Source organism: Lepisma saccharinum, chromosome 5, assembly GCF_977018435.1.
Source record: "Lepisma saccharinum chromosome 5, izLepSacc3.1, whole genome shotgun sequence".
In the NCBI taxonomy this organism is placed as follows: domain Eukaryota; kingdom Metazoa; phylum Arthropoda; class Insecta; order Zygentoma; family Lepismatidae; genus Lepisma; species Lepisma saccharinum.
In genome coordinates, this window is record NC_139233.1 from 14,163,167 (window position 1) to 14,175,484 (window position 12,318).

Sequence of the window (12,318 nt, forward strand, 5' to 3'; positions counted from 1 at the left end):
TAAGATGTACGTTTGAAAGTATATGGAATGTACCTTCGAATGAAGCCACCAGATGAAGTCTGGGTGCAGGAGACTCTCGTAGGGAAGAGGCAGAACACAGGACATTGGACAACAGTGTTTTATTATGGCATGAACAACAAGTACACAAGACTACACTGTTTAGCAACCTTCAAATTATTCACCCAGGTTATTCTCTGTTCGATAGGGCATGGCGTGCACACCCAGTGCTTCCCGTAGCTCTGGATGGCATGAGAACTGCTGTTTTAACGTACGAATGTTGCTCCTGCTTCATGACCTCCATTTTCGAACGCTGTCATTCACCGACAGAACTTGAGTGCGTGCTTATTACCCCAACTTTGTTCACATACACCATGTGGTAGCTTCTATCGAAAGTACATTCCATACACTTTCAAACGTATATCTTAGATTTTTAGTGCTGTCCCCTGTTCGCGAGAGAAAAAATAGTTGCCATGACTTATGACTTAACCCACGTATTTTTCAAGATTCAAGTGTAACTGACATTGAAAACCGCTACGATCTAACAATAAAAATTTAAGTCTCATCTCAGCTAAGAAGCATAAAATAGAAAAGATTATATATTAATTAGGAAACCCTACTTTCTGACTTCCCCTCGTATATTACATACTGACATCATTAAATAAGTCATTTTCATGCGACACGGAACTCACAAATGACGTAGTTGTATCGTCGCGCTTTGTAATCATAGGGTCCTAGGTACGATACCCGGTACAGGCACAGTGCATTGGCTAGGATCCAGTCCCGATTTGTTTGACTTAACGAACGCTTTTCTGCCATTTGTGGCTAACCATGACGGTAAGTAATGATAGGATGAAGGGACACTCGCAAAGAATACCATGCCTGGATTCGAACCCGGTAAATCGTAGCGCGTTGTGCTAACCACTCCGCCACGGGGGTCGACGGGTATAGACCCTATTAGCCTGCCTGGATATAAAGTGGAGTAGTACTTCCACGTAGTACACAATGTACTGCAGAATTGTAGTTTAACGAGGCTCTGGTGCATGAAATCACAGCCAGTGTAATCCTTTGTGAGATTGTGTTGTGTCCTGTCCATGTGTGTTTGTGATTATCCTTTCATCCATTTCATCATCATCTTCGCGATTAGCCACAAGTAGACAAGTATAAAAAAGCGAAGCAAAATAATAAATCAATCACTTATTTTAATACACCCAGACGAAGGATTTACAATGCGAATACGCCCTGCTTCATTCTCGTCTTTCTATCCATGGTATCTGCAGCCTTTGATAAAATTGATTTTCATTCATAACCTCACATTTCTGCAATATCCAAAATACAAACAAGATGTTAAATGATGACCGTATCGCCTGCGCCTGCGCGGGGAGGACAATCAAACAGCGCTGGAAAGAACACGCCCGCTACATGAAGAATTTTCATCCGGAAAAATCAGGGTTAGCAGAACGTTCAATCCAGGAGGGCCATAGAATTGACTTCACAACCACCGAGATCATCAATAAATCATCAAATTACTGGGACCGTCTCATCCAAGAAGCAATAGCCATACACGAGGGAAAGGGACACGGGACTCGAACTGGACCCAGCCTGGTTAGCGATAGTCGACTGGGAGCGCGGACGTCGGAAACGCCAGCTGATTGGCCCGCCACCTACACCGGACCCCTCCCACACAAAATACATATAACGTCACCCTGACTATATATATATAAAAAAGATCGGTTAGTTCATTGAACTGTCCAGCCTAATTATTGCCTATTTTTGTGGGAGCAGGAAAAGGTTTATTATCCATTTTGCCTTGACTCACCTCACTCAACAGGTCGCTAGGTGCCGTGGCTTGCCGCGAGTTGATAGCTTCCTGGAGATGAGGCCTTGCTCAAAAGATTTATTATCCATCTCTGCACTCCATTCCCTGAAGATGAGAGTGACGTTAGCTCTCGAAAGCTCGGAAGCCTTTCCGGAAATCACCTGGCTGATTGCCCGAGAAAACCTCTTCAATATTCTCCGCCAGGAAAGCTTCAAGAATTATTTAAGATGTTGAATGTTTACAGGCTATATTCTAGACTTTTTTTCGACGCTTTTCTGTCACTTTTGGCCGGCAGTGACGAGGAGGATGAATGATTAATATATTAAATGATGAAGCGACACCCACCCGAAAATCGCGAGGCCAGGACTCGAATTCGGAACCTTTGCAGCGAGATGACAAGTCGATCACTCAATATCTTTTCAGTTTCAGTTACGACACCAGGGTTCCCGGGTTCGAATCTCGGCCTGTTCTTTGTGAGTGATCTTTCATTATATCATCGCTCGTTCTCATCTTCGCGATTAACCACAAGTTGCAGAAAAGCGAAGTTAAATCACAACAAAATCATTCAATTGAATCAAATGTTTCAGTTGCGTATTAAACCAATGAACTCAACGCTTCACGCCTTTTGAACAACATGCACAAATTCTACACACTCCGCCACAAGAGGGAACAATGAAAGCATGCAGGTGAAAATGGACAGATTTCATTCCAGGTTTGGGCGTATCCCCTACCTGTACTAACACAATGACAATTTGTCAGGCGTTTGTACGATGACATACACAAAACAAACAGCGCAACGCCATACGAACACGCCCATGTTTTCTTCATGACGCGAATTAACCATCCTCCCGAAAAAAAAAGAGAAAAAAATAAAAGATTTAGGACATTACGTGATAGGTGACGAGACTTCTCCTCCCGCGTGGGTATACGCATATGTGGACCAACAGATCCAATCTATCCTCTCCCTCGCACGTGGAAGAAGTTGAAATTCATCTAAATGGTTGCCGAGACGAGAATGAGAATGAGAGACTCATTCTCGGCCTTAAAGCAGCGTTCTCCAGCTTCAATTGCATCATTCTTTATCCATTTGAGATATGTTCAGATGCAGCAAAACAAACTAGGCGTACAGATTAAAGTGAAATTCATTCCACCCCGCAAAGGTGCACCCAGCAGTCCTTGATTCCAAGGTGACAGCGTTAACCATTACGCTATTGGGGAAGTTCTCGATCTCGTCACGCTCTCTTCTCGGTTTGGAAACATTTAAATTGATTGTTTTTCACCACAAATAGCATAAACAATACACACACACACATACACATAGGTACACATATGCATGTATGTGTGTGTGTATATATATATATATATATATATATATATATATATATATATATATATATATATACATACACACACACACACAGGGTGTCGCAAAACTCTTTCAACAACGCTTGGGTGCTGGTAGATATCATAAAAACAACCCTGTATATATAGGCCTAATCGTGTGGCAACTCCAGGCCCGAATAAGTCACATAGTCCAGCATTTTATATTGAGGCAGTTTCATATACTTTATAGTCAGTCATTGAATTTGAGTTGGGTGTTTCAAGTCCACTTTATGCACAGTAAGGATAATCTGGACTAGACCTACAGTTTAAAATGAGATCCGAACCACTATGTGCCTCCACCGGGTATCGAACCGACACCCCTTGATTACAAGGCAACGACGCTACCACTGCGTCATCGGGGAGGCTTATAGTCACTCAGTCCGGTCGATGCGACCATCCCAAACATTTTACTCGTAACTACCTAACTTATACATTTTGATTGACTGATTTCGCATATTTTACTTCGCTGCACTGCCACATTTGTCTAATCGCAAAGATGAGTGATGATATGATGACACTGATGAAGGGACTCTGGCAAAGAACACTCACGCCCAGGCCGGAATTCTAACCACTCCGCGGCCCTGAGGAATCAGGTACTAGCAGCAACTGAATTGGCGAATGTGGTACGTCAGCCATCTTTTGTTATAATCATGAACGACGAACAACAATGCAGATGTACGCCTTCACACATACTCGATCTTGGAAATAGAAGAACTACATCCGGTCATCTCACGCGATAACTCAACACCACCCCTCCTAAACCACCACCCCCGCAGTCGACGAATATTCGTTCGGTAATCAAACAAGGCTCAATATAAGAAAGGCCCTTTGACTATTTGAGTCGAATGGAAAAACTACAGAGTTGGCCACACTAGAAAGGGACAGAACAACGTGTTAACATCCGGCCAAAAACTACTCTCCATCATCCTCCATTTCATCATCTCGTCCACGGGCTTTTCATAACGCTATCTGCGGTTATCCGCTTTCAGGCACCTGTTAATATGCGAGGCCCCGACGTAAACAACCATCTAAATGCAAGACAAAAATGGCCGCCTGCTTTTCCAGTAATGGGGTCGGTAGCTACAGACCCTAATGACAAATGGAAAACAACAACGTTGCCACGAATTCTGTGTAATAATGAGCGTGCCGAGAATTGGTCGTTTCTGGAGGGAACCGTTCGTCTAATTTCAGTGGATTCGTTCCGTAATATTATGATCATTGTTTTGTATTATATCAATGTCCATCCGCTCTCACTCGCACATTTTAATGGTGTGACGAAGAGAATGTTTACGAAGTGCAGAATCTCTTTCGCACTGCAACACAGTATCAAGTTTTGCCAACCTACGATAAAGCTATATTCGCTTGTCAAATCCACTTTATGCAAAAGGAATGATCGAGAAAAAGACATACGGTTTTGCAAGTACGTATAAGGATTGTACCGAGGCTAGCTCCTGTCCTCAAGTTTCAAGCCTCGACAAAACAATGCAAACAAACTAAAAACGTAAGACTTTCAACATCGAACAACACATCTGTAAACAGACATAGGTTTCGTTCGAAGTTTGAACATAAAACAACACATCTGTAATCAGACATTTGTTTCGTTCGAAGATTGAACATAAAACAACACATCTGTAATCAGACATAGGTTTCGTTCGAAGTTTGAACATAAAACAACACATCTGTAATCAGACATAGGTTTCGTTCGAAGATTGAACATAAAACAACACATCTGTAATCAGACATATGTTTCGTTCGAAGTTTGAACATAAAACAACACATCTGTAAACAGACATAGGTTTCGTTCGAAGTTTGAACATAAAACAACACATCTGTAATCAGACATAGGTTTCGTTCGAAGTTTGAACATAAAACAACGCATCTGTAATCAGACATAGGTTTCGTTCGAAGTTTGAACATAAAACAACACATCTGTAATCAGACATAGGTTTCGTTCGAAGTTTGAACATAAAACAACACATCTGTAATCAGACATAGGTTTCGTTCGAAGTTTGAACATAAAACAACACATCTGTAAACAGACATAGGTTTCGTTCGAAGTTTGAACATAAAACAACACATCTGTAATCAGACATAGGTTTCGTTCGAAGTTTGAACATAAAACAACGCATCTGTAATCAGACATAGGTTTCGTTCGAAGTTTGAACATAAAACAACACATCTGTAATCAGACATAGGTTTCGTTCGAAGTTTGAACATCAAACAACACATCTGTAGTCAGACATAGGTTTCGTTCGAAGTCTTGCCTCGACAGATATCGAAGATCCTGATCTAGTGCTGGTCTTGCTTTTTGAAAGCCGATTTCGGTCTAATTCGGTCTGGGTGATAGTACCAACGCCAATTATTTTTCAAGAACATATACTGAGAATGGAATTCGAATAATGGAAATATATCAGAATTGGAAATCAAATCTGGAACCCATTTAATTACAGTACATCATGAACCAATTGTCTCTCACGAATTATCTAACTTTATATTTATTTGACGGCAATGCACTTTGCCACAATCATATTGAATTTTGTTTTAAGACCACTTTATGCTCAGATAAGCTAATCGGGACTGTACCTACAGTTTAAAGTGGGACCTGAATTACTTCGCAATGTGCCTCCACCAGATTCAACGTATGACGTTACCACTACGCTATCGGGGTGACGACACTGCCAAAATCATGTTTATTGACAGAGTTTCATTTTTCTGAGGCTTTCTAAGACAGAGAACACCAAATTTTCTACTTCTAGTCCCCATGCAGGGGTGAGTGAAGATGTGGCGTTGAAAACTTTCCTATGCTCCCTTAAAAGGTTCCAGCTACAGATTTCCAGTTTTCCCATTGAAAATTCCCACTGGGAAATAATGTTGCCGGGGCTGCAACATTCCTGTTCCTAGATCCCTAGGGAGCTCTTCGAGTCATTTGTCTACCTGCCGAAAATAGTTTTTCCAATAAATTAGCACGATGTAGAACTTCTCTAAATATTCAAGAGGTTCTGCACTGCAAATGGCGCCGACGACAGTGACCAACTCGGAGCAAATTCTATAGGTAAAGAAGGTCGATGTGTGGTGAGGGTAACACGACATCTAATGAGTGAGGCCCTTACCTTCTATGGAACAATGCCAGCAACGCACGAGCCAACAATCCACGTTCTCGTTCCTTATATTTTGATCTTGTCACCCAATAACCTTGGATTTTGTTTTATCCGATCTTGAAAATAAGGAAATGAGGAGAAATCACAAAAGTACTAGAATCTGAATTTTCAGTTACATAGCAGCAACAATTACAATCAGGAACGGACAGGGTTTAAACCCGAGACCTTGTGTAGTGCTACTGGTTTGGGAAGCACGGGATGAAAAAGAGGATCTAATCCTTTCAGATGAGCCAACACACAGAGAAATATGTTTGCTTGAATTAACCAAAAAATAGCTTTCGGCAACCAAACTTTTGTCTAAATTGGCGTCGAAGAAATAGCTGTTCACCCGGACGAAATTCTTCTAGCAATCTTGCACATTTGTTTCTACTTGGCAAATTTAGACAATGCTAGCAAAATTTTTGTTTATGGTAACCGAAAAGTTTAACCAAACCAGTCTTGTTAATTCAAAGAAATCATTTCTTTTTTGTGCAAGCTAACGTTTTGCAGGCTACATTGTTGTGTTCACTATAATGTTTGCAATGGTTAAATCTTGTTTCCTAAGCGACAAGGTAATCAGAATAATCAGCGTTGAAAGTGGTTCAAAGTCATTATTTCCAACTTTATCGACAGAAAACCAAATTACATTCAATCTTAACCAGACTGTATACCTTGTAATGTGGTCATTTCCGACAGTTTCTTGTTGTTGTGTTTTGTTGCTGCAACCACTTTTGACGCTGACTGTACAAAATATAATTTCTGTTATTAATTTCATATCTGCGGTTGCAGAAGACACATCCGTCGAGTCTCTGGAGATTCTAAAATCAGTCTTTCGGTCCATTTAAAGACAGAACTTGTAGGAAGTGGGTTTTAAAACAATTCATTCACATAACGCACAGCAAAATCAATAGGACAAAGATGGCGAATAAGACCCTTCAGTAATTTCAAATCCCTTTTTCTCGCTCCGTGCCAAAAATTAATTGCCAAAAGCAACTACAGGCATCCACAAGAGCCGTAAAACCCCGAGGGTGGGCGAGAGAAAAAAAGGGGATGAAAAAAGAGTAAAAAAAGACTTTAGTAGAAGTGTGATGAATGTGGGGGGAACTGAGATCAACATTGTATAGTGTAACAGCTGCCAACAAACACAAGAGCCTTCTTTGAAAGCACATCCTCTCTTTTTTTTCTCCCAATCTCCCCCTCTTTTCGTTTGATGGCCATAACGGTGAATGAAAGACGAGTACCACAGAACAACCCTCCAAGAACATTTCTCCCACACCCTTTCAACACGCATTCGCTGTTATGAGAGGATGAAGAACACTTCAAATCCCCCGACCGTCCTTTTTCACAAACACTTATCGATGTGCAATTGAATTCAACAGGAGCCGTGTCACACGAGAGATTAGTTACATCAAAGATCCACCGCCCGAGAACCTTCATGTGTTGAGGCGGCAGGAATCCTGTTCCATCGCCCACCACGACACACACACACGCGCAGGTTCGGTGGATTTGGACGCAGGCACGAACATTTTGGGGGGTTGCGAGGAACCCTTCGTTGTTTGTACAATGCTTCTTCAGACGGCCAGAACTATATGGTGTGAATGGGGGGGAATTTCCAGTTAGCAATCTTGTCTTAACCTCTCGTTAGCTACCGTAAAGGGGGCAACAAGACGGAGATTGGTGAAGCGCATCTCATAGAGAAGCTATGTCAGGATTCTCATATTTGTACTTAGAAAACTATTGGAAAGTATATTTTGGTACATCGCTAAGAGGATATGGTTGCCTCTTCTTCGAAGATGCTCTTTTTCTCTCCTTTATCCAATTCTCTCTATCTCATCTTGCTTCATTTTCTCTCTTCTTCCCTCTGTTTCCAATTTGTCTTTCTATCATTCCTTCTATCTTACTTCTTCTCCTTCCTTGTCTCTCTTCCTTCCGCTCCATTCTTTCATTCTCTTATCCTTGTTTTTCTGTCTTACTTTTTTGTTTCTCCTCTTGTATCTTCCTCTCTCTCTCCTAGTTTTCCTTTGTTTATCTTCTTTCTATCATCTCTCTTTGTCTCTATCTCCCCTTGCTATTATCACTCTTACTTTGTGTCGCCCCCTGTCAACACATGCTTTTTCAAGCACAAAAGGGGCCTCTCCGATGGCGCAGTGGTAGCGTCCTCGCCTTGTAATCAAGGGGTCCCGGGTTCGATTCCCGGTGGAGGCACATAGTGGTTCGGATCCCACTTTAAACTGTAGGTCCAGTCCCGATTAGCCTCACTGTGCATAAAGTGGACTTAAAACACCAAATCAATCCAATCCAATTCAAGCACAAAACTATTCAATCTGTATTGTATTAATCTATGTTGGAATCTTTTCTTTAAAAATGTGTTATTGTTGATGTTACAATAGGTAATGAATTCTTTAACTTAAATCAGGAAAAAATTCTGAAACTATGGAAATATAAAACAACTATGTAGTAACCATGGTAAATTGTAAACAAAATTATGATATAAAAGAGCTAGACTTTTGTAAACCTACGGGACATTCTCCTCGTTGCCGAAAGGCTGATGGTTCAGGGGACGTTGGGTAATATCTTGCTTCAATCTTCGGATTGGCTGGTGTACTTGTGCTCCATTTGGCAGATATTCCACAAACCCAACTCTGAATAAGGCGTTCTCCTGCATCATCAAAAAGACCAGGGTTATAAACTTCGCTACAATTAATAGGTTTAGGCCTACGAGTTGTATCGGGTGAATTGTCTGTTTATAAAGTGTTTGTATATCATCGGAAGTTTAAATAAATCTTCGAGTAAAAGATCTTAATGATCTTTCATTTCAAACCTACATATTTGATAATTAAAAATAAATCCTGTACCACAGACTTCGCAAGCGCTTGGTCCTACTAACCCTTAGAAGCCTTTGAGAAGTCCGATAAAAGGGTTGTAACCGACTTACATAAAGCCCTAAATGCAGAAGGTGCGTGTCAACTTTCTATGTTTTGTCTCCCTCTTCCTGCTTCGTGTTTATTTCTTTCTCGCTTCCCTTCTTTCTATCATTCTCTACTTTTCTTACTCACTCTGTTTCTCTATTTGCATCTCTCTTCCTCCCTCTTCTTCTTATTTCTTTATCTTCCTCTTATTTCTAATCATGTCTCTATCTCTTTCTTACTTCTATTTTTTTCATTTCGATCTTCCTGTCTTCGCTCAGTCTTTCCTTCTCTGTTTCTCATCTCTTTCTACCACTTTGTCAGCTTTCTTTTTTCTTCCTTCTCTTTCTTTTTAATATTACTACAGTAGTCGCACTTGCTGTATGTAGAATGTACATTATTCTGAATCCCACAGGGCCTCCCCGATGGCGCAGTGGTAGCGTCGTGGCCTTGTAATCAAGGGGTCCTGGGTTCGATACCCGTTCGAGGCACGTAGTGGTCCAGTCCCAATTAGCCTTACTGTGCATAAAGTGGAATTAAAACACCAAATCAACAATTCTGAATATGATTTGAATTAGAAGAATTGTTGACTGTTGAAGGTGAAAATAAAACTGCATATGATCAATTCTGCTAAGAATAACAATTTTAAATTCTATTAATAATGGACGTTCTTTTAGTTCTGTTGGAGTCGCGGTGTTTGTCGGTAGGGTGCCTTGACTGTCACACGGGAGAGCCGGGTGATTTCATGTAAATTGTTGCCTCCCAATTTCATATATCGCCATTGGTTTCTCTCGCAGTTGTCCATTGTTCGCAAGTTTTAAAATCGGCGCTGGGAGATAGTTTTTAGAGTCCGTGATTCCGTTAAGTGTCCGTTAGGAGAAGTTATACTGTTGTTTTGTTTACATAAGCTTCGTTCTTACAGAGAATGGAAAATAGTAGTGCCTTAAAATTCCTAGTCACGGTTGACAGTTAGCGTACAAAAATGTTCACGTCTCTTGCCTTCTCCGAAGCGCATCCGTGAAAGAAATACCAGAGACCCAGTCCTTTGAAAGAGAATACAGAGGAACTGGCGAATACAGTTGGGCAGTTGGTAATCTGCAGCGGTCTCCGCGCGGCACGCACGCACCTTGCCAAACAATCTCCCCCTCCGCCCCGCGCACAAAGAGGGCACAGGAGAAAATTGGGAGACGGGGAGATTTCGGAGTAAAGTCTGGGGTACAGATATTGATTGCACACGAACTGAGTTTCCGATTTCCTTCCCCCTTTGAAAAGGGAGGGAAACTTAGCAACTCGAGCCCTTTATCTGAAACCAGGCAGCCATGTTGCGAGGGATGGTGGAATCATTGCTGGCAGGGGCGGAAAAATGTTATTAGCGAGAGAAAAAATACATCGTGAGAATCTTTTAGTGTTGAAATTTTATCACTTCACAGCTTTACTGAACCAAGAGTTCTGGTAATGCAGTACCTTTAATAAGATTCAACAACGTACTTACCCGAACATCCGTGGTGTAGTGGTTAGCACAGCGCACTAAACCGACAGGGATCCGGTTCTTTGTGAGTGTACCTTCATTAATTTTATCATATCTTCATGTCTTTCTCAGGGTTAAAAACTGGAACCTTGAACCTTATTATTTTCTTCTAAATTTTGTATTTTAAAATATTTGCTTCTAATCTATTTATTTCGCTGCTTCAACCTCAGAAGCTCTGTGCATCTCTAACAGAATATACGAGCCTTTACAGAAATTTCTCTGAGCAAGGAACGAACATCATCACTATAGGGATGAAAGTGAAACCAGGGTAAAGTGAATGATTTATCTTCTCTCTCTCTCAGAGGTGTGTGTGTTTGTGTGTGCATCCCTCCTTCTGTGTCTCTCTCTCTTTTTTTGTCTCTTTCTTTCCCTCAATCTCTCTCTCTTCATCTATCTTTCTCTACCTCTCTCTGTCTCACTTCCTCCTTCTCTTCCTTTTTGTCTCTATTTCCATCTTTCTCTCTCTCCTTCTCTCTCCCTCTCTCATCATTGTCTCTCTCCCTCCCTGTCTTTCACTCAAATTCGCCTCTCTCCCTCTCTCTGTTTCTCTCTTATATTTGCATCACTCGTCCAGTCCCGATTAGCCTTTCTGTGCATAAGGTGGACTTAAAACAACAATTCAACATTTGCCTCTCTCCCTCTCTCTTTCTCTCATATTTTCTCTCTCCCTCTCTCTCTCTCTCTCTCTCAGTCTTTCTCTCATCATTGTCTTTCTCTCCTTCTTTCTCTCTGTCTCTCTCTCCCTCCCCTTCTTTATATTGAAGTCTAGCAGGAAAGAAAAAAAGGACGAAAAAGACTCGTCAAATATCTATTTCACATTCCCGACCCATACACATAACCCAACCATACAAGATAATTTAGACAATTTCTTCTCGTAGCCTTGGCAACACTGAAAAACAAGAGGAGAGCCATCTTCAGCCCACCGTATAAAAAGCACATCGCAACCGCATTCGGTATGTAATCTATCTCTGGCCTAGCAAATTGAATTTGCCGATGGGAACACACGCAAGAGATTCATTGGTATGTCGCCCGCAGGAGTTCGGCTATGAATGTCCCCCCTATCCCGGACTCCCGCATCCCTTCCCCGCGCTCACGTTTCTTAGGGAAATCTTAGAGGAGAGCCGGATCGTGTTTTGCCCCGAACCGAAAACTTCGCCCATCAAAAGCAACTGCTACTTTCATATAACCTTCAAACAGCCGAGGGATCGTGGGGAAGGGGGACAATGCCCCCTCACTGCAAAACTGAGCAATGCTACGAGCAGACTCTGCTTGAGCGATGGCCGGGATACATCATTTGCAGGAAATAAACCGACAAGTCGAAATAGAATTAGAGTAAATGCGCAAAGAATAAAGGGAGGTTCTCCAGAGTGAAAAGAGTTTTCAATGGGCGTTTGGAAGCGGAAGGCGGTGGACGAATAACGACCTCTCTACGTCCTTTTTTATCCATCTTCCTCTGTACATCTCTTTCTCGCAAAGAGAGAGAGGGGCTGAGTAAGATACGAGAAAGAGAGAGAGAGAATCTCCCCACTCTCTCCATCTCTCATTTTC

General features: G+C 41.6%; 1 protein-coding gene across 1 annotated transcript in view; it reads right to left on the minus strand.

The window, feature by feature from the left end:
• LOC145987665 (Krueppel-like factor 6) overlaps positions 1 to 12,318 on the minus strand; it is a 757,584-nt gene that overhangs the window by 609,029 nt on the left and 136,237 nt on the right. The gene's annotated exons all lie outside the window — the stretch shown is intronic.